Raw genomic sequence first — 23860 nt, 5'->3', positions numbered from 1 at the left:
ATATTTTCTTTATCTGAAAAGGAGGCTAATGATCATGACGTACGCATTTAGTTGCTGTGAGATTAAATAAAATATTATGTAAAAGTACTCAGAACTGTCCCTGCATTTAGTGAAAGCTCAACAAATGGCAACAACTATGATTATCATCGATCCCATTCTCAGTAGCTACATTCTTATTTTCGGTAAACAGCACACTGTGGTCATGGTGCCTTGGTAGAGGAAGAAAATGTAAGAGGACAGTTGTTGAGAGCTATGGTGCTAAAAACATGACCTAAAGGGAACCCTTTCCTCTCTTAGACCAAGCCCTAGCCCATGAATGAAAACAATGGAAGTGGTCGGCCACAAGAATTCAAGGACCGTTGGAGAGCTCTGGAGAGCTGTAGGTCCGCCCACCAGCCAGCCAGCCAGTCCCTCACCCACACCCTCTGATTTGGCCACAGATAAATGAATCACTGCCATGGCAATGTGAATAATGGGCCCGTGCTGAATAAAAATCCATACAGCTGCCAGGGATTTAAATGTCTTTCTACATACTCTCATCACCCAAAACCATCTGCATTCCTAGAGTTTGCTCTGCCTTGCCAGCTTATTTTGCGTTGTCTAGCTGGGCCTACGTGCAGAGGTCTTCCGAGAAAATATTTAGATTCATGTGTGGAATGCTTTAACGTGCATACCATCGCAAAAACTCCCACTCTCATTTTTTCCTAAGGAAGAGATTCGCAAATGCCCAAGGAGCCCTCTGGCCACAGATAAGAAATTTCTTGAATCTTCAAATGTGAGCCAATGAAAACAATACCTTCAGTGAACTTCTGCCTCCCTTTCACCTCTGACCCTTGGTCAGACACTTGACTGTGAGTATTGCCAGATGGAAATTGTTAGTGAATATCTACATTTAACAGGACTTTTATTTATGACCTAAGAGCAGCAATCATTAGTTATCCTGCTGGCTTAAGTTGTGTTTAATACATACATAAGTGACCTCAGTCTTGTGTATAAAACCCTATTTGGATGAGGCTTGGACTAGAGAAGAGAGAAAAATGTGTCCTTTTACCAGGAACCAGGTGCCCAGGCTGAAAGGAGGGTGGGGAAGCCAGTCCAGATTATTAGGGCCTAGTGGCCCAGGGGAAGCCCAATGCCCAGGTAAACATGTTCACTTAGGGCTACACCCTTGCTCAGCAACGCTATCAGACACCACCCTTTCCCCATATTTTGACATTCTGGAGATTATAAAGACAGGCTATTTTATTTCACACATCTCTGCCAACCAGCATTCATCATTTGCCTTTCCCCAGTGTAAACATTTTGTGGCTCTAGATCAAGTTTTTGTTGGAGCCTCATAACTATATTCACAAATAATGGAGCGTAAGACTCAGGTGCTGGGAGCATGCTTAAGAGTGTTCATTCGACCTCGAGGGAGAGGGATGTTAGAGAGCTGGGTTTCCTCATCTCCAGGTTTTCCTGTGTTTCGTTCTATCCTTACACTGTAAGATCTTTAGCTTCTCTGTTCAGTAAGTGTTTGGGCAGATGGATACAAATTGATGAAATACATATGGTTTAGATAGAGATGAAGAACCCTGCTGGGTTGGGTATATTTGACTAGTGATTGCCACAAGTGTCTGAGCAGTTTTGAAGATAAAGATAATTTAACCCATAGAATCTGTTGTTGAATTTTAGTTACCGTATATTTTAGCTTTTTATATAATTTCACAAAATTTACTTTACTTTCCAGTATTTCTATAAAGTATTTTAGAGAAAGGAGCAGAATCCTCAGTTCATAAATGGAAAACTGAGGTAATGAGAAAGACAGGCCAGAGCCACACAGCTGAAAACCATTGGCGGCATCCAGAGGCCTGTGTTTTCCTCAATAGAAGGTGCTTCCTCTGGGAAAAGTTCTCATTACATCATCAGTGTATTTTTCCAGATACCAGGCTCCCCTGGGGTATAGAAACTGTCTGGGAAACATTTATCATCCCTAAGCAAGTATTTAGATCTTTGTTTGCTCATTACTTTTTCTCCTTTTTTTTTTTTTTGTGTGTGTATATATACAGGATGGGGCAAATGTAGTTTTATAGTTGTTCATATGGAATACAATAAATAATAAATAATTATACAAGAATAAACTCTGTTCCCCATACTCACAACTGTAAACCTACTTTTGCCCCACCCTGTACGCCTGTGTACCCTTTTCCTGAGAGATTACCAATTCACAGAAAGCTGCGTAAATTTAGTCTGGCATTTAATTCCTTTGATACTATTTTTAATGCAAATGTTAAGTGGTGTCCTCTGAGGATCCATGACTTTTACAATATTTATTTATTCCAGAACAACAATTCTTTCGGCCCTGGCATGTGAGCACACACACACACATACGTGCACACACACACACACACACACACACACACACACACACATACCAGGTTAGAAGAGTACAGAAACACAGTTGAGAAAATTCTTGACAGTATATAAAACACTTTAATTTATGTTATTACAGGAATACTACGAGAGGGCTCATATTACTATACCCATTTCACAAATGGAAAAACGTATTCAGAGATATGAAGTGATTTCCCAATATTGCATGGTTCTTAGATCACAAAAATGGAATGAGAAACTGAAAGTAAGAATCTGACTCTCAACCCAGGAACTTGCCAGTATATGCTCTACGGCTCCTCTTGGAAGGGAGCAAAGGGAGGCAATGATAAGAATCCTAGTCCTTTAAATAAAAGTCAGTTTTTCCCTATTAGGTTTTTATTAATTTCTGCATTTTGACAAAAAACCCTTTGAATTTAGTATAGAATCCCCCCACCCATCCTTCTATTAAAATAGAAGGCTAGCATCATTGTGAGAATTTATTACTTCTCTCTTACTGGAACTGTGAACCTCTACACATTCACGTTACCAAGAACAAGGAATGTAGTTAAAATGGCTCAAAACCTATAGTGTTATTATTATTGAAAAGGATACCCTGTGCAGAGAAAAATATTTTCCAAAATGTATCAAAAAAGTTGTTTTACAGACTGCATGTTCAAAAGGATTTAATTTCATATTTCTAGGGTTTTTAATAAATTATTTTTATACTTTTTATAGAAAGAGACAAATTTAAAGATATTTACAACAGGGAACAGGAAGGAGTGAGAAGGAAGGAAAGTAAACCCAGGAAAAGGCGTAGCACATAAGTGACTAAGGCGTCAGGTTTTTGTGACAGTGGGTTGACCCCCAAAGCTAGGGAGAGCTTTTAAAAGCTCTGTCCACTGTCTGATCTCTGGACTCAGAAATGCCTCAATCCACCCTGGGCTAGGTAGACACAGGGAATGACATGCTTCTTACAAAGCAGTTTGTGTCAGGGGCCTAGCGAAGTGTAAACTCTCTTTTTTATTTGCCTTAGAATTTTTGTTAGTTCAAATTCATAGGTATAAGTAACCACAAGAGGACATCCCCCAGAGCTCATCTGTTCGCTTTGCATGTCCCCATACCTCAGGGAAGGACAAGATTTTGTAAAGAAAACGCCTCCCACAGTGCCTCCCCGTGTGCCTTCTTCAGAATGAACAAAAAAACCAAACAGGAAGAAACTCAGAGATCCAAAGAACAAACTGATGGTTGCCAGGCGGTGGGAGGGGAGGGGGGGAGAGGAAATGGGTGAAAAAGGTGAAGGAGATTAAGAAGTACAACTTCCAGTTATAAATTAGTCATGAGGATGTAATGCAATAATACTGTAATAACTATGTGTGTGACAGATGGCTACATGGTCATCATTTCTTAAGGTATATAAATGTCAAGTCACTATGTTGAACACCTGAAATTAACATAATATTGCATGTCAACTATAAATAAAGAAAACCAAAAACAACAAAAAGCAATGAAGACTCTCAGGCCTGCACACCTGAGGAAGGATGGGACAACTTAGTTTGGATTTTCTGCACAGAGAGAGGAGAACTTGGTTGAGGCCAGAAGCCCTCCTCTGTGCACTCCCAGCACACCTTTCCTGGGTGGGTATAAGCATAGAAACAAACAACCCCAGTAAACAGCTAGCTAGCTACATTTTTGCTATCAGGATTGAATTTGTAAAGGTCTGAGAGGAGTCTTTGGTGAAGGAGACAAGCAGGAAATTCAATTTGAATGACAGCGTTACTCAAAGTGTAGTCTGAGAACCACTTTTAGCAGAACCACCTGAAAAAGCTTGTTAATAAAAATTAATGTGGTTTCACAGGCTCTGCTCCAAACCAACATCATCAGAAACTGGGGACTCGGGAATCTCATTTTCATCAAGTTTCCCAGATACCTTCAATGAGCATGAAGGTATGAGAGTCTCTGCGTGACCCAAATGTATGTAGGACAACCAAGGCTTATGTGAACATGGATCCCAACGTGTACTTGGGGGTTTCTTGAGGACAGATAAATTCAGCTTCCACACCTTTGTGATCTCTCCAGAACGTCACATATCATCCATGCCACTGGATTATTGTGATCGACTGACCTGAATTTCTCTTGCGGGTAGAGACAATGGCTTATTATCTTTATGTCTTTGTAAATCCCTTGCCTGGCAGAGTGCCTGCTTAATAAACCTTTGCTGATTAAATGAATAAACATAGCTGCTTTACTATCAGGAACTTAACAAAGTGTTTATGCTTGTTCTCAGTTAACTCCTGAGACTTACTGTAACACAGGTCATAATTACGACACTGGCTGGAGCTTTACCTTTATTCTAGTATCCCCCAAACAGTAGAGTTTCGTCATGAATGCTGCTTCAACTTGTTGAAGCTCTCTCTTTTCACTCCTCATTGGAAAAGCTGTGCTGACTGCAGGGAGCAAGGAGGCAAACTGGCCTAATCAAAGAGAAGTTGTAAATGGTGTTTAATTGATAGTAAATTCAGTACTAAGGTGACCTCTCCATTTAGCCAAAGTCTAGGAACACTTATCAGTGGCGAGGGTTCAGCCCTTCACATATTTCTCCTCTGTGTGCACAGGATCTACAGGCTCCACAGAGAAGAGAAAGCCAGGGCCTGGGAGAGAGCCGTCATTGTTTTTTGATGTTGTTTTTGTTTTTCTTTATTTATAGTTGACATGCAATATTATGTTAATTTCAGGTGTTCAACATAGTGATTTGACATTTATATACCTTGCAAAATGATAACCATGTAACCATCTGTCATGCACATAGTTATTACAATACTATTGCATTACATCCTCATGACTAATTTATAACTGGAAGTTGTACTTCTTAATCCCCTTCATATTTTTCACCCATTTCCTCCCCCCGCTCCCTCCCACCGCCTGGCAACCATCAGTTTGTTTTTTTGGATCTATGAGTTTCTTCCTGTTTTGTTTTGTTTGTTCATTTTTTTAGATACCACATATAAGCGAAATCACACAGTATTTGTCTTATTTCACTTAGCATAGTACCCACTAGGTCCATCTCTGTTGTCTCAAGTGGCAGGATTTCGTTTTTTATGGCTGAGTAATATTCCATTGTGTGTGTGTGTGTGTGTATGTATGAGATACGTATCACAGCTTCTTTATCCAGTCATCCATCAGTGGCTACCTGGGCTGCTTCCTTGGTGGCTGCCCTCCCTGCGGAGCCCTCATGAGGCCCTCAGGTTAGGTCTGTGAGAGGCCATGAGAGGCCTCTGGGCGATGTACTGCAGGAATGCATTTCACGGCCAGTGTTTCGCAGAACTTTCCCTTAGGCTGCAGTGTTACCCTTTGACCAGTGACCTTTCGGGTATGTTTTAGTGATTTAGAAATTAATAAGGTCAGAAGGAAACAAACAGATTTGGTCCTGAATCCTGGTACCTATGAACAATCCATCTCTAGGAAATCGATGGCGATTGGACAGGAAGATGCTAGGGATGAAAGTGCTGAGTGTCTTGGCCCATCTGGTTCAAGATGTGTGGACTGAGGAAGTGCTAGGGCCAGAAATGTGAGAAGAAATGCAGGGCCCTGGGAAAGGGCACTGCCATCAAAGCTTGGACTGCTTTTCACTTTTTTTTTTTTCTGGTTTTGTCTTTTTAAAAAAAGCTGCAATAAAGCTGACTTGAAATCATTTCAGTCATGTGTATATCCTAACTCTGGCACATTCTTTGTCATGTTAATTTCTTTTTATTTCAAAGAACAATGTCAATTTACTAGGTCCAAACTTCATGGTGTTTTTAATTTAAACAGAGGGGTTTGCCAAACCTAGCCCAAAGAGAAATATTTTTATTATCCAGCTCTTTTATCAATTCCACAGCTTGGGTGTGGTTCACTCCTCAGTCCAATATCCCTCTGTGCTGCTGAGAAACCAAACACAGTGGCCATGAAATGTGAAAATACTCTGGATGCACTGGCATCCGCCTGCATCTGAAGCGAGAGACGTGCCATAGGGAATGAGTTGCAAGGGGAACCAAACTAAAATTTATATCACAACACTACTAACACTCCCCAAAACTATTATTATTATTATCATCATCATTTATAAATGAAACAGAAGAGCAGACAGATCAAAGGGAGATGACTTGGCCTATCATTTTGCCAGATGCATGGTGGGTCCACACCCTTAGAAAACAACCCTCAAGAATCCAGTTCTAATCTATTCAGTCGAGATCATTTCTCTCTATAGATTAAAAAGTTGAGTAACCAGGGAAGAAAATAACATGGAAGGGCATGTAGATGATAGTTTAGAAAGACTATTGAGTCAAGGAGTAGGAGTGAGAAGATGCAGAGTACAGGTGCTGAAAGTGTGATGTAAATTTGATATAGCCCAAAGCACTCTGGAAGCAGAAAAGGTGTTATAAAGGGGGCTTGGAAGCTCTTAAAATGATAGCTAATCAAGATTTTTTGCAGCGTCTGCCAGACCATCTCCTAATTATACTTTTTTTTTTTATGTTATGCAATTTATGTTCATGGACTCCAATTTATTTTGAAAGCTAAATATAAAGAAAAGTAGAGTAGAATGACTAAAAATATATAATTATAGAACTGTATATAATAAAATTTTGGCTTGATATTTGACTCAGAGAATAATTATTTGATATATGTTTCCTCTAGTAAACAAATTAGCAAAACTCTCATATTTTTCTACAATTGCATATTTAGGGACCCATTTATATCTTATTGCTAAATTAATGAGATCCAAGAATTTTCATTGAGTTAATGGAAATGGGCCCTCATTTCTCAAATAAGGTGTTTAAGTATGCCTCATTGCTTTGTTATAAAATTAGCCCTGAAGATGTCTCAGAGGAGTAAGTGCAAGCTTTGGAACATATTCAGCTCTTTTTCAGAGATATTAAGCTCCTGCACAGCAATGCCAAAGGCAGGAGACCCTTAAAAATAGTGTAAGAACACAGAGCAAGCTTCTGGGCAGATGCTTATGAATAACTAAAATGAAAAACACTGATAACTGCTATTTGAGGAGGCACTTTTGAAGACGAGGCCTTATTTAAATGTGGACTGGGTTATGACTTGTATAATTGGAGTATAAATGGATCTGGGCAAGAATCCCATTTATTATATGAACTTCCCTGTATTTTGTTCTAAGTCTCTTTGTCATTTAAGTGGGACTAGCAAAACCTTTCTTTAGTATGGTACATAGGACAACATTTCAATTTACGGAAAGTCCTTTTCCATTCGTATTTCCAAAGAATTTATGATTTATGGACTTCGATATTTATTTTGTAAACAAAATATTAATTTACTATCTGAGCTCACATTCCTACAATTATGCCTCACCCTTCAAGTTAATCTTTTTGGGATGTCCCATCAGCATCCTGGAAAGTCCAACTTCCTGAGGGTAAATCTTTCCCTGCCAAAATACTGAATCAACTGTACCCTGTCTTAGGAAACTGGAAAATGTGAAGGAAGGGAAAGGGGTTAGTAATGATTTATACACCTGGACATAGAGCTCAAGGACGTAGGCCAGCGTAAGAGTACAAAGAAGTCACAGTTCACCCTTGATGTTGCATATAACCTTCCCCTTCTCTTAGTCGTGGGAAATTTAATAATATGCATGTCCTTGAGATTTGGCAATTGGCCCTGGAGCCAATCAATGGTAATTATTATGCTTGCTCCATTCTAATCTTTCTCAGGTAGAGAACACAGAAATGCATCCTCCCCAAAGTTCCTTAGGCTGAAGGCATTCACGTATATTGCTAAGAAAATAGAAGGTAGATTCTGGCCTTAAAGAGCTTATGGCCAACTTACAAAAATTTGGAAAGTGTGTAGAGTTTAGGAACCAAAAGAAAAACTGCCACTAAACAGCATAGAAAAGAGGAGACAGGAAGGTAAGCCAAGAGGCAGTCACATGCAGTGACACAGGAAGCCAGACAGAAGGGCTTTGAAGGGAAGGTAGGATCATTTGCCACAGGAAGTTCTGGGAAAATGCACTCTCTCCAAAGATAGTGGTTCTTTCCCGTGAACAGTGCCTGCCTCCACTATTCAACAGCAATACGGCATTAATGATTACAGTCGAGCCATTAAGGTTTCCTAAATGAGGAGTTACGCTTTCTCTTCTTTCTCTTGCCTTCCCTTCTCCTTTCTTCCCCTCACTCTTTGTCTCTTCCTTTTTTCCTTCCTTCCTTCCTTCTTTCCTCCCTTCCTTCTTTCCTCCCTTCTTCCCTCCCTCTCTCCTTCCTTCCTTCCTTCCTTCCTTCCTTCCTTCCTTCCTTCCTTCCTTCCTTCCTTCCTTCCTTCCTTCCTTCCTTCCTTCTTAAAACAATCCAAAACATGCAAAATATAATCTGAAGCTGATTTCCAGCTCTAAAATTCAGGTTCAGAATTTATGGTATTTCTTTTCTCTTGTTTTCTGACAAAGGGACATTTAGTGTGGTATCATAAATCAGACCAGTCCCCTCTCAGATGTGGATACTTAGAAGAACAAAAAGGCCAAAGGCACTTCGGTGCCAGATCACTAGAAGCAGCCCTTTCATTCTCTGTTCATCTTTATGTGATTTCCTTCAATTACGTGCCGCATTTTTCTCTTCAAAAGGATGCTGGCTTGTCATAACCCTCATATGCATCATATTCTCAACGTGCTGTTTGATGCCATCTGTTTAACACCATGGAAAAGAATTAGCAGTTCTATCATATCAGCTGAATTCATCTGATCGCCCTCCAAAGACATATACGGCGCTATCGTACTGGGCAGAAATCATGGCTGCTAAATACTCCAACTAGTTTCAGACTTGAAACACGTGTTTTACACCAGTATCAATGTTGCATGTTCTTCTACCTCATCGCCCTCCTTTTTTCTGGTAAATGGACTGGCTTCTGGCAAATGCAGACCACTTGACAAGCCCTAGAAAAATGTTTTTTATAAGCAGAAGAGTCAGCAGAATCCTGGGGAGAGCTCTGGACTTGCATGCCCTTACACAGCCATTCGACTTCCTGAGGGAGTCATATAACCTCTCATTTTGAAAATAGGTATATTGTTATGGGTTGAATTATGCTCTCCCTCCCAAATTCATATGTTGAAGTCCCAACACACAATACCTCTGAACGTGACCTTATTTTAAGGTAGGATCTTAACAAAGGTAACCAAGTTAAATGGGGTCAGCATGACTGACATCGTTACCGAGTGGGGAGATTTACACACAGACATGCATGCAGAGAAAACAACATGTGAGCATGAAGATAGCCATCTACAAGCCAAGGAGCTTGGATCAGATCCTTCCCTCACAGCCCTAAGAAAAAAAACAACTTTTCCAATACCTTGATTTTATACTTATAGCCTCCAGAACTGTGAGAGAATAAATTTCTGTTGTTTGAGCCACCCACTTTGTGCTACTTTGTTATGGGAGCTCTAGTGAGACAATAGATCTACTATGGACCCACCTCACTGGGATGTATTAAAGAATACATAAAATATGTTCTGTCCAACCCAGCTTTAGGGCTAAGACTGCCCTTCCTAGAACACTTCATGTGACTACAGTCTTAGTGAAATTGGAAGACAACTCATGCTCTCAGGTGAAATGTGATTCAACTTTCATAGTACTTATGGCCTTAGAGTACTTTGTACAAAACATCTCTACTTATTTGCTAGGGCTCAGGACAGGCCACTTTAGTCCTAAGAAATCCAAGATTGGTTCTGAATCTGTAAAGAAGACATGGCGGTGCGTGTAGACACACCTAGGCAGAACTGGAACTGAGGGGTCTATGAAGATCATGTTTTCTCTCTAGTTCTTTCTGTCTTCTGAGTCATTATCCTCTACCTACAACTTTCTTTTGCTCACACTGAGTTCCTTACTTTAGCTTTAAATTGTCCATTAGGCCACTCATGCAGTCGCTCTGGCTACTTTCACAAGACTGGATCTCAAACTTTAGCAGCATCAGAATCGCCTGAAGGGCCTGTAAAACTCAGACGGCTGATCCCTACTCCCAGAGTTTCTAACTCAGTAGGTCTAGGCGAGTAGTAACAAGTTTCCAGGTGATGCTGATGCTACTCACCTGGAGACCACACTTTGAGAACCACTGTTGTATAATATGACATTCCTGCTTCAGTTTTTGCTGATTACTGATCTACAGTCTTTCAGATTCCCAAAACCTATATTCTTAAAAGGGTTTTCTCTGACCCACAGCCTCTTTTTGCCTTAGCTATTAAGTCCCTGACAGCAGCCCAATTAGCTGTGGCTAATGAAGGATTGGGTTATATAGCCCATATTTAGCCACTTATCACCTGATGCCTTCTGTAGATTTTATAGGTGGAGCCATGAGTCAAGGGCTCTAAGGTGTCTAGGTTACAAAATGTGGGCCAAAGGTTTATTTTTAAATCAGATATCTGTTGCAGCAAGTTCAGCTTTTATGATTCAAGTTGACATCCTTGTGGCCCAGTGAGAGAATAAGATCACAATTAAAGAAAAGTTTAATTGATAACAATTTTTTCAAAATACAGCTTCTTTACTTACTTCTGAAGGACTGGGAAAGGGGTTGACTGACCATGAAGATCAGGTCTTTAAAATTTCCTTCTCTTTCCACCTGATTTCCTCATGCCCAAACCGATTTTGACACTTGCAAAAAACTTCTTTTCCCACAGCTCTAGCCCACATGCCTCTCATCCTCTATTTTTCCCTCTTTTCTCCAAATTTTGTAACAGATTCTGTATCGATGGGCCCTCCTCAGGCAGGGTAACCAGAACAGTTTGGAATACTCATGTTGTACCTCAGCACTGAGCTTAATTTGGAGGGTTTGTCAGGATCTCCCCAATTACAATGGCCTCATCCCGACAGCCCATTCTTCTGGGATTCTTTGCTTCTCTTTTGTAAGTATTTTTATCAAATAACAACCAACTCTCTCTTTTGTGTGCATTCACAAAAAAACTGGGTTCAGATGGATGGCAGAAATGATCATTAGTTATCCAAACATGGTTCAATTCTAACGCTAGAATTTTCTTCAGCCTTCTGCTATGCAGATGCATTCCTTTCCCCCCACACTCTCAACTCTCAAATTCTTAAGCACAAAAGTGGGTTTTTTTAATCTAGAAAAGAATCCAGAGAACTATGCAAATTGTTTTCAAGCAGTTTAAATACTCCCCTTAGTGCAAATGAAATATAGCCCTTGGCATTTGGAGTATGAAATGGCAGCTGTAGACGGGGGCAGCACTGCTTCTGGCACCAACGTACCCCAGTCAACCCACCTATTTTGAATTTATCAAGCGAGGAAAGAATGACTTAGTCTTTCCCTCAGGCAAAGGCTCTGTTTACTCATATAGTATCTCAGGAATGGGACAGGATCCAAAGATGAGAGGCAAGATATGGCGAGAGGATGTGAAGGAGAGAGAAAAACTGTAAAGCCAACTGTTACTATTTGCATACAAGTGACAATAATTATAGAATGTAAAAATAGGCAATGACTGCCCTTGCATTCATAGCAAGTGTCCAGATTTCTACTGAAAATGACTTTCGGTAAATATGGAACCTTCTATTCCAAGTTAAATGGTCAGTCTTGGAAAGGACATTAGGTTCCCAACAACTAGGTCAAACCCTGAGCTAGTCTCATAGCTCATGTTCCCCAGTTGAAAAATGTAAAGTGAGAGTGGGGAAAAAGCAGAGGTTCTCCGTGCCTGACAAGCTCCCAGAAATGTTGACTGATCTTTGGGCTCAAGTTTAAGCTTTTATAGTTCATTGATTTTAAATTTTTGCCCCTGTTATTATTCTTCAATCTGGAATGCTCTCCACCCTCTTCTTCACTGTGGCAAATCCTCACTTATCTTTTTCATTTCAGCTTAGATGTCATTCATGCCAGGCAGCCTGCCCTGACCATCCCTCCTCCTCTTAAAGTAGGCGAACTCCTGCTAGAGCTTCTGTAGCACCAAGTACTGATCCCAGCAGACTATTTATGACTCTTCAGTTCTCGCTTAGTAATTGTCTGTCTTTCTGACCAATGACCCTGTAAAGACAATGACCCTCTCTACTTTCTGCACTATTTTGAGCAAGCCCTTAGCCCATAGGAGGTGCTCTGGAGAACTTTATTTTTGTTCTCAGCCTATTCAGAAAGAGACATTTTGAATATTTCTACAAAGAGTATCTCTTTTTTAGGGTTATCTATGTACATGTGCATTTCATCGTATAGTTTAAATCAGTCTTTACATACTAACCTTATGTCACATTATTTCGCCTTACTTCCAGTTTGGTTCTGTTTCTCTTCTTAGTCATCTGTTTGCCCTTCCTCTGTCCCCAGTGGCTATTCCAAAACAGCACTTTCTAAAATCCCAAAGCTCTCTGCGCTTCAGAATTTGGAGACTCCTTACTTTACATGTTTATTTCTAGAAACTGTGCTTGCGGAAGTTCTGAGATCCATGGCTTCAGCCTCAAGGTCATGAGAAAATCCTTGCTGCTCAGGAGGAGGTTCTAGAAGCTCTCTGATGAGTCTGCGCAAACCTTCTACTGGGTGATAGGAGAAGAGTCAGCTCTTGCTTACCTTTGCTTCGAATACTTCTCTCTGAAATGTCTGCCTCAACAGGCAGCTACATCTAAAAGATCTACTTTCCTTCGGGATTTATGACTGTTTTTCTTAGTAGTGACAAGTTCTCTAAATGAATAGACTAGAACAAGCATTGCTAAGAAAGGAACTAAAGCGGGAGCAAGGTTAGGAGATAACCAAATATCTCCTTTAAGTGTATTCAAGTCTCCAGGCCCAGATTTTCCATATCAATCTGGGAACCTCCAAAGAGGAACATGTTTGAGAAAAATATGAGTGGCTATAAATGTACCTGCACTCCAGAGACATAAAGGTGTCCTTCTGCTTTTGAGATTAATAAATTTGCTGTTGCTCCTTAGCAAGATTCTAGGATTAAACATTAGATAGCCAATTTGTGGGCAGTTGGGTCAGAATACCTTGCCTGCACCTCAAAGGAGCTTTGTTAAAATAAAGTTTGTCAAACTTAAAACATTATTATATCAGGTGAAAACCAAAAAGGAATTCAATTTTGATTTCAATGAGTTTCTTGACAAAGTCTGTTGTAATAGCATTAAGAACTAGGTGGTAAACAGGACGATATGAAAACAGTGGGGGTGGATTCTGAGTCATTTAAACAAACATGTTAAAGGGAATTGTTTAGTGGACTGATGTTCTTTGGAAGGACTAAGTCTCTGCATATCATAGTGGTCACCCTTCCTGCTATCATGTTGATGATGATTTAGGTGACATTTTTCAAAACTGCAAAAAGCACCAAACTGGGAGGAAGAATATATTTGCTAATAAAATCAAGATCAAGATTGAGAAATACTTTAACAGGCAATAAATATAATAGCCAACATTCCACAAACTTATTAAGGACACATGTCTTAGCAGTAATTTTTATTAATCAAGTATTCTATACGTTGATTTAGAAAAAGCAGAAAATACAAACAAACAAATAGGAGAAACAAACTGTCAATGAGGTAATCATTAGGACTGTCCACAGAAACAGCGATCTTCCTTCCACGCTCATTGCAAGACTACACTTTCTTACTCCCTTTGGAGTGAGATATGGCCTTGTGATTTTCCTTTTAACAACAAAATAACAGAAGTGTCATACAGTCTGTGCAAGTTGTCCCATCCTTTATTAGTGCCTCAGTGATGATAGAAGCTTCTGGAGGCTCTATCTATCAGTGCCTCTGAGTGGACATGAGGAGCAGGCCCCCTTTCTCCTAACCTGCGCTGGCATGTAGCAGAAGCAAGACCTAATCCTTTGATGTATCGAGTCACTGAGATTTGTAGATTATTAGTTACTGCAGCTACTATGACTAATGAAACTAGTACTCCTGAACACAAGGATAAGAAGAAATGTGTTTGTGTGGCACTAATTCCCCGATCTTTAGTACGTATATATCATATGCATATAAATTATAAAAATGTCACCACTCTATTTTGTAACATATGGTTCACTTAACTATATTGTGAAGTAAATATATTATTACATCAATTTTATAAATTCATAATAATAATAGTTCATCATTAGTACATTGCATTTATTACTCAACCAGTCCCTTATTGTTGGGACTTTAATGTTCCTATTATAATTAATGCTATGATGACAATTTTTGCACACATCTTTAATAATTTACTTAGGATAAATTTAGAAAAGTGGTATTATAGAAAGAAAGATTATTGCTTTCTTGGGATTTTTTAATATATATTTCCAAATTATTCTAAAATAAGTAATAAAAATATATATAATCCCATAAGCTGTATGTGAGAAATCCTATTTTGCAGGATGCTTTTTCACACAGTATATTAGCTATATTCATTTTTACCAATCTAATTTTGCCACCAGCTTTGAAAATTTGTTTGTTTGAACATTTCATCACATATTTGTGGGCTATTTTACTTCTTTGTCACTCAAATATTCATGGCTCTTTTTCTTTTTTCTATTTTATTTCATTCACAAGGGCTCTTGAAATGTTGCAGCTATTAGCACATATTTTGCAAACATGTTTCTCAGTTTTCTATTTTTAAATATTATTATTTTTAATATTATGACTTTTTTCCCATACTGAAGTTTTAAATTTCAGTTAACAAAATGTATCAGTCTCTCCTATGTGACTTACATTTTTGGAAGTCATGCTTAGAGCATCTTCTCAAATCTCCAAATAAAATATATTATTTTCCCCTAGTACTCAGTTTTTACATATATATTTTAATTCACCTGGAATTTATTTATGAATATGGAATGTAACAGGAATCTTTTCTTTCCCCTCAAAATAGACCTAGAGATTTTAACTGGCCTAAAATACAAGAAGCAGCTGTGACGCAGACAAACATATTAATGCAATTTTAAACTTCTTTAACAAAATCTAGGACACATGAAAAAGGAAGTAAATTCTATTGCATTCTCTATTCATTAGATAGCATCTAAAATATTTGGTTTTGTGCTTACATCTAAATTGGGATATTGGCAAACTGAAGGATAGTCAGAGAAGGGCAACCAGGATGGTGGTGGTTCTGACAACCCTACCTTTTGAAGAACAATTCTTGGCTTAGAGAAGAGATGAACTCTGCCATGATGAAGTACTAGATTAATTCTGTGTAGTTCTGGATGTCAGCATTTGGTGCATTAAAATGCATGGTAGTGCTTATTTCACTGAAATAAAGGGAAGAAAGTTGTGCCAACTAGAACTGTTTAGAAATAAGGTATTGACATTCCCACTACTGGAGTTCAAACAATGACTAAACGTCATTCTGTCAGGAAGTTTGCAGAGATCCTTGTCTGGGTTGGAATGTTGGACCAGTGACCTCTAAGGCCCTTTCAAAGTCTAAGATTTTACTCTTCTGGACTAGGTTAGACCTGCCTGAAAAAAAATGGCCTAATAAGTAACTCCTGTTTCTTCCAAAAATTTAGGTCTGAGGTCTGAAAATGACTTCAATTAAGAAGATAAGACAGAGCACCAGGCAGGAGCACTGACTTAGAGCTTTGGTTCACTAGCCCAGGCCCTACTACCTAGTAATAAGCAGTAGACCCTTAGGTAAATCAGTTATCTTGCTTGGGCTATAGTTTGTCATTTGATAATGAGAGAAGTGAACTAAAATATCATTATTATAAATGATCTAAGGATCCCACCAAAGTCTAAGATACTATTGTTCTATGTTTAATAAATAGGTGGAATGAACTACATAAGCAGGTTTCCAAATAAAAACCCCTTTCCTAATAAGGGGTTACATAATAGGTCATTTTCTTCAGGCAGATCAAACATAGTCTAGAATTGTAAAATCTTCTAAAACATCTCAATGCTTTATCTTATTGAAGCTTCTAGAAGCAAATCCAAAGGTAAAATCCAAGGTTTATACATTCATTATTCACCACGACCCCCCCAAAAAAAGAAAAATTAAGAACCTATTTTGTACCAAGCACTATGCTTGGCACCAGAAGTTCTAAGATGATTAAAATAAAATCTGTGCTCTCAAAGATCTCAGTTTAGTAGTGATGGCAGCCTAGTAGACTAACAATTACAATATAACTTGATAATTGTGTTGAGTATCTGTACTTGCTGGAGGTTCGGAGATGTGCATCTTCTATTCAAACAGTAGGTCAGATGATATCTAAAGACTGCCAGCTCTTCATCTTGCACATGCTTCTAAACAGAGGAGACTAGCCCACCAAACCCACTTCACCAGGGTTAACCAGTACTTGTATAAAGACAAATGCCGAGCAGTGCCCTCAAGGCTTAAGTCAGAGACTCAATCACAGCTGCATGTTTAAGATTAAAGACACCCCTGTAGTCCCAATCAAGCAAACCACAAATAACCTCCACAAATCCCTCCTGACAATTACCTTCTGTGGACATTTTCCATGGTGCTGACTCATCTAAGATTTCCTAGTATATGGTATAAATAAAACCAGGGGAGACAGCCTTCTCATACTTTCATAGCCTGCTCAATAAAGGCACATTTTGTTTTAGGGAAGGGTCCAATGACACATCTGTACTACTGACAAGTGACTGTGTTTTAGTGTGTGATTGTAATGGTGTACTGATTCAAGTGATGGCTGGGAAGTGATTTATCTAATATCTAAAGTTGGCCTTTGCAGTGTTAGTTGCATGATCTGCCTCTCTGAGCCTTTAAACTATTGGAGCAGACTTGTCACGTTATATTTTGTATAGCACTAAGCCCTCAGATTCTCACATTATGAAACTCCAGTTTTTGTTTCATTAGGAATAGCCTGGCAGTACCCAATCAAGGGTAGGGGGAAAGAAAATACATTAGCTGAAAGAACAGAACATTTCCACAGGACCCTGGCACATGTGATTGTTTCTCCTACACTAGATTTCAAATAAAAACACATCCCCAAGTATGCATCGACCCAAGGCAGGAAAACATGTCCTAGAATAATGGTCTCAGAATCACCTGGAGGTCCTGTTAAAATATGGAGTGCTGACCCACACCTCAAACTTTCTGATTCATGTAGCTCTGGGGTGGTACCCAAGAATTTTTTTTTAGCAAGTTCCCAGGTGATGCTGTTGCTGCTGGTATTTGGGACCAATTTTTGAGAACCACTGCCCTGGAAGATAGTTGATACTTGACAAATGCCTTCCCATCTAAAAGAACTTGCCAAGTCAAGTCAGGCTTCTGTACCTACTGAGGGTCTCCCTAGAGAGTTCTCTCAGAAATGGAATAAAGAAAAAATTGGACACAAATATCATTAAGAATTCACCTGAGACCAGAAGAAATAGTATCAATAGAACAATGACATTCAATGTATGGTGTAACCAAACAGGACCCACCGTAGGCGGGACCGATGGCCTCATGGGAACCAGCATGGGAAGGATGATGGTATCATACTTCCGACTATGATTGTTTCTCCCATTCCTCAGGAATATCCTAGTTCTTCTGTTTTCTTGGTATTGATAACCTCTAGTGGAACTGAGCTCCTTGGCCTTTAGGTGCTCCATATAGACTCAGAAAATCCAGCTTACAATTCTTATCCTCATGACTTCAAGTGACTCAAGGTGAATGTGTTCTCTATTTACGCAGTTCAATAATTCACCATTTGGAAGTAGTCATTGTATTCTCTATAGTGTGCTATTCTATCAGAATTTCTTTAGAGAGTAGTTAATTTAAAATCAAATGGTCCTCGTAAGTGAAACATCCTTCTTCCTCTTTGGATACTTTTCCGCACTTGGGTTTCTAAGGCTGGAAGTGAAGGCTCTTTCCATTGTGTCATCCACAGACTTTTTTTAACTGACTTTTCCTGATGTATAACTGTGGCTGAGCACCTGCTACAGATTAGAGCCCTTTCAAGCTGGAATTGTAGTGCTCGATTTGCTTCTATCCATTTCCAAAGCCATGGCTGGTGGCCCGCGCTGACGCTAAGCTTTCTCTCCCTTGTTTTCTGGGGCTCTGCTTCTGACCCTGCCATTTCCCTTCTGGTCCACCTGATGTCAAAGAAAACATAGGCCCCCATGGGAGAAGGGAGACATTCCACAGCCACAGCCAAAAAGAAAGGACCACCCGAGGGTAGAGCTGCTGGCAGCCCACCCAGGTTATTCTGGGATGGATCCAACCCTACTGCATATTTCTCTAAAATAAAATGGCAAGTTGAAGACACACCAAATACTTTTTTCTACAGTTTTTAAACAAACATAGACTTTGTAGCCACCACCCCCCGCCAAATAAACCTTTGAGAATAAAGCAGTAAATTTTTCAGTAAACATATTAGAAATAGGTGGTAAAGAATCTTTTAATCTGGCAAAGACTGGAATAAGAACATGAATGGGAAAGGGGCCAAGACTCCTGGTCAAAAATAGGCTTCTCACTTTCGTCAGTAGGATCACCTTATGCATTCTGACCTGAAAAGGTCACAAGGTTCTAGGAAGAGAATTGATGGGATATTTCAGCCATAAATATGGTTAAAGAATAAGGGAAAGGAACCTAAGCAAAGGCACTAACAGATAAAAAGAATCATTATGCTTTTTCCTGTTTAAAGTCATTTCAAGCTTGTAATTCAGATAGGTGTTATTTTGTGTCATAAATTCCCGGGGAGCAGGGGTAGATAGGCATGTTCACCCTCCTCTGACAGAAAACTAACACTGACATAGTGAGGGACTCAGTACAGGTCAGAAGTACACCTGGAAGTCATGGGCATTGGTCCAGCTCTTTGTCAAGACCTTCATCCTTAAAGGTAGACAGGTCCAGGAAGAGAACAAATACGCCAATATTATGTTAAATGACATTAATCTGACATTCCCTAAAGGAAAAGGCCACTCTGAAACATTTCCTTAACTCTTCTTTTGTCTGCTTTTCCAATCTATCTACCTTTTATTCTTTCTCTCTGAAAAAAGACTGAAGTGAGTGGGAAAATTGGAATGGATAAACCTACCACATAGGGATGCTTTAAAGATTAAAAGGCTAATTTATAGGAAAGCACCCAGGAGACACATAGAAGATGCTCAATAAAGGAATAACTCTTTCTTCCCTTCTTGGCAGAGGGAAAGCATTGTGGGACTGTGGGCAGAGACGTGTCATTTCGAGAGATACATTAGGTTCTTTCTCGTGTTGGAGTCAAACTGGTAAGAAAGGAACTCTAAGGTTCGCACATCAAATCCCTTTGTGACTCTTTCAGACTGAGTTTTATTCTTCTCAATCATCACTTCAGGTTTTGGAAGAAAGCACTGGACAAAGTGTTGTTCCTCACAACCAAAGAGGGTTCTGCTAAGCGACAAATTATGCATGTAGTTCAAGGTTCTATCAGATTCCTGGCATCAGATTAGGAGTTCCTTTGAAAAAAGATTGCTGTCTTCAACAGAACTTCTTAGAACTTTTCTTAGAAGGTGTAATAATGTACTTTCTATGGGAACTACGTAGTCATTTTGTCAACCAACAATTAAGGAAACACCATTCATATTTGGTGACACATTTAGCATACATCTTTCTGTCTGGATGATATTAGAGGCTATAAGAACAAAATAGTTTGCTACAAGCACATATAATTATATTCTCCATTTTTAAAAAAAGAGAAAGAATTAAATGTTCTGCCATATACATGTGGGAAGCCAGGTACTATAGCGAATGAAACTATAGTTTGGGCTCAGACGGTCCTGAGTTCAAATTCCTTTAAGAAGATTCTGGACTTGGGAAAGTTATTTAACTTTTCTGAGATGTAGTTTTTCTCATCTGCAAAATGGTAATTATAATAACTTACTTTGTAGAATTGTTAATAAGTACATGAGATGTGTATTATGCACTTAGTCCCTACAGAGTCTGACCCTAGAGGGAATGGATCAGTAAATGGTGGATAATATAGTGGTAATGACTACTAACTGTGCCAAGGGTGGTCAACTACATTACTGGGGCTATGTGCCTTGAGCATCTTATTTGTTGACCCTTATTTTCAACCAACTGAACAATGCAAGACTGAGTTCCTAAAAAATGCTGGAAACAGTGACCATATTGTAAAGTCCAGGATCTGGCCAATCAGAGTCTATCCAGACGAAGCCACCTCGGAACTTTGGAATGGAGTTCCATCACTGGAATAGCTGCTTAGAGTGTTTCCACAAGTCTGAGGAGCTTAATGGGGTGGGGGGTGGGGTAGAAGGTCAGGCGGCTTCAAACTGCCCTAGATCTTACCATCACCTCAGAGGTGTTTCAGCTCAATCAGCAACCAGGAGGTGGGAGCCTACCCTCCTAATGTTTGTTCCTACTCAGAAATAGGCCAGATCCTCACTTTTCATGATTCTGAAGACCTCGCAGCATAGCCCTGAATATCCAGCTTCCCTTATCAGAAATAAAGGCCATTCTCCATTCAGAGACTGGCCGAGAGAGACTCCTGCTATTGTCGTAATATGGGGACTAGTTCTTTTGCCCTTTGACTCTGAGGCTCCAAATGCCTCCTTTTTGTCCACTAAAGCAAATTTACTCACACTATGTCTCTCCTCTGATAAGAAACCAAGCTCCAAAGTCCCCAACTTTAGTATTTATCTTCCAGAAGTTTCCAATCCGTATTATTACTAGTCTCTTCACACTCTCTTCACAGCACTTAAGGCATTAGGACCCTCTCAGTAGGTTGCTAAGTGATTGCAATTAAGAAGCCGGCCTATGGCAGTGAACTCACTTATGTTTGTGGCCACCTACATAGTGTTTTGACAAGGGAGATAATCTTTCATGAATACAGTGGACATTTTGTTTGGTGAGTGGAGCATAGTGTAAGGAAAGCTGCTATCCAGGACACAATGAACATAAAATGACAACAATAACAGAACAGCTTCCAGCCCAAATGTATAGTCTCATTTGCATTTCATTGGGTTTGCTTCTTTTCACTTGTAAAAAAAAATGCATAATTATTGTAGGGAAGCAAAATATAGGAAAGCAAATTAAAAATTAAATGTTTCCCATAAATCCACCATTATCTACTAATAATGCTGTAAAATGCATCCTCCTGGTCTCTTTTTAATGTGAATATTTATTTTTTAAAACAGTGTCATAATGAGCATACTGATTGGTAATCTGCTTTTCCCTCGATATATTATGAACATTTTCCATAAGGATTCCTCTGTAATAACATTTTAAATATCTGCCTAATGAGCCATTTTATGAATGTACCACCATCATGTAACGAAGCCTAAACTGTCAATACATATTTGGATAGTTCCTAGATTTGTAGTATTATAAAAATTCTTTGATGAATAACATGGTAGATAAATGTTTACTTAGCCAGTATCATTCCCATACAATAAATTCCTAGATGTTGACGTGAAGACAGTTGCTCTGAACATTCATATACAGGACTCCTGCTGAGTAGATGCAATGGTTTGTCTCCTGTGAGTGACTTTCTGGGTTTTGGATAAATGACCATATGACTTATTTTTCCCAAGTCAGTCCTGACCCAGGAACTCACCCTATTAGTGCACCACATATGTGTGTGTGTGTATATATAAGCAAAAATAAAAGTTTAGAAATACAAATGCTACAAAAATCTATATAAAATCGAAATCATGGGGTGATAAATATGAGAGCCTGGTTGCCTCAGATAGGAGGGGATCAAAGGATGAAATAACGACATTGTGGTTAGATGTCAGTTATCATTAAGATCTGAACATTTTTCTTAGGTGGTGCATTCTAAGGATTTATCACAAATGAATAAGCAAGCAAGCAAACAAACAAATAAAGAACACCATGCGTATGTAATGCACACATTAAGGTTATTTTTAGATATCACCACATCTAACCTCAAGAAAGACCGAACAATTTATATGAGCACCTATTTCACTACATCCTGAATTATTCTGTAAAGTGACTGGATTGGATTTACCTGGGCCATGATATTCAAAACGAAACTGGAACCTCTGTCCCTGGTTCATGAATGGCAAGGCCATTCTCATCTTTGCAGAAGATCTGCCTGTTGGGCCTGGTGCTGGAAGATGGGATGTGGTGCAGAGCTGCATGGCATTTGGCGGCGGGTGCAACCATGTGGAATTCCTCTATTACCATTGCTTTTCATGCCTCCCAGATGTGAAGAGAACCACATGCTCTCCAGCTGTTTCCATGTTTACGCCAGCCTCAGCCTTTTCAGTAACATTTTCTCAAAATTTATTTGCCAATGGTATTCTAAAAACCACCTGCTATCCACCACTAGTAACAACTAATATCTGCTTTTCGTTTAAGGTGCCATAAATATCAGGCAGGCATATAAATAAGAATAGCTCCTCGACCCTCCCACATCTTCAGGTCTTGGGAAATCCCACTCTTTCCCACCCACACTGCCTCCTCCACTCTTGAAGCCCCTCCCCATCTTGTCTGGATGATCCTTTAGCGTGCCTCAGTTTTCCCCGCTTTCATAAATAAAGACCTGTTTTCTTGAGGGGAAATGAAAAAATACCTCTTCATCTTTCCAGAGTCTTCTAAAGTAGTAGACAAAGTAAACAAATATCTGTTTTAAATTCCAGAGGTGTTAAGACGTGGTTCTGGTGATTCTACCTTCAAAATATGTTAAAAATCTATCCACTTCTCTCCAGCTCCTTTGCTGCCACATAATTCAATCTACCGTCATCCTTATGTGGACTATTATAATATAGCAAATCTAAACAAATCTCCCCAAATCCACAGCTGCTCACTTCTATTGGATTCTCCACAGAGCAGTCAGCAGGAGATTTTAAATACACAAATCTGATTGGGTTACATCTCTAATCAGTGAGATATATGCCAGTAAGAAAAATCAGGCAATCAAATTAAAAATCCTTATGAAGGTCCACAAGGCCTACAAGCCTCCCAGCCTTATTCTCTGCTGCTCTTCCCCACGCTGACACCACCAGTTTTGTTTGTTTGTTTTTGTTTGTTTTTAAACTCTCCCTAGCTTTTCGCTTCCTAAAGGCTTAGTTTATTCCTCTGCCTAAAATCTTTTCCCAGCTCCTCCTGCTCATGCCCCATGTCTTAGCTAGACGCTGCTTCCTCAGAGTTGTCTTTTACCGATTCCAGAATCTAAATGTGGCCCTGTTTTTGTTTCCCATTATACCCTTTATTGCCCTTCTTGGCACTATCACAAGTGTATTATCTAAGTGTTGGTATGATTATTTATTCAATATTTGTTTCCCCTATGGACCACACATCACCGGTGCCTAACAGATAGTAGACACTCAGAAATTAATGAATAAAAGAGAAAGATATGGAACCTTGAATGGCTTAAGTTTTATTGAGGCAGATACACACACACACACACACACACACAGTAGTCATGTGGATTATTGAATAGCCCCTCTCTTTCCTAATTCTCTGCTCAGACACTGTTAAAGAGGCCCAGCCATGCCACAGCATTTCTGTTTCATATTATTGTTGACTGCCGTACTTGAAAACAATTCAATCCATGTGTAAGGATTCTGTGAGACAGTTTGTCTTGAGACAAAGGCAAAAATGTCTTGGTTCTATATTTGCTACATCTCTGCTTTTTTATATCCATTTGATATGTAGCTTTTTTTTTTTATGCTTA

General features: G+C 39.3%; 1 protein-coding gene across 3 annotated transcripts in view; it reads left to right on the top strand.

Annotated features, from left to right (window-relative positions):
- The window catches only part of PHLDB2 (pleckstrin homology like domain family B member 2), a 200518-nt gene that overhangs the window by 26351 nt on the left and 150307 nt on the right, over positions 1–23860 (top strand). The window contains exon 2 of one of the 3 annotated variants that reach the window (XM_081139347.1): positions 710–851. The exons of the other annotated variants lie outside the window; for them this stretch is intronic. The gene's annotated coding sequence lies outside the window, so the exon portion shown is untranslated. The remainder of the gene's footprint in view (positions 1–709; positions 852–23860) is intronic. 3 annotated transcript variants of the gene reach the window in all.

This window comes from Miniopterus schreibersii (assembly GCF_964146895.1).
Source record: "Miniopterus schreibersii genome assembly, chromosome: 5".
NCBI classification, from domain to species: Eukaryota; Metazoa; Chordata; class Mammalia; order Chiroptera; family Miniopteridae; genus Miniopterus; species Miniopterus schreibersii.
Note: the sequence above shows the minus strand (reverse complement) of the source record. Positions and strands in the feature narration are given on the sequence as shown.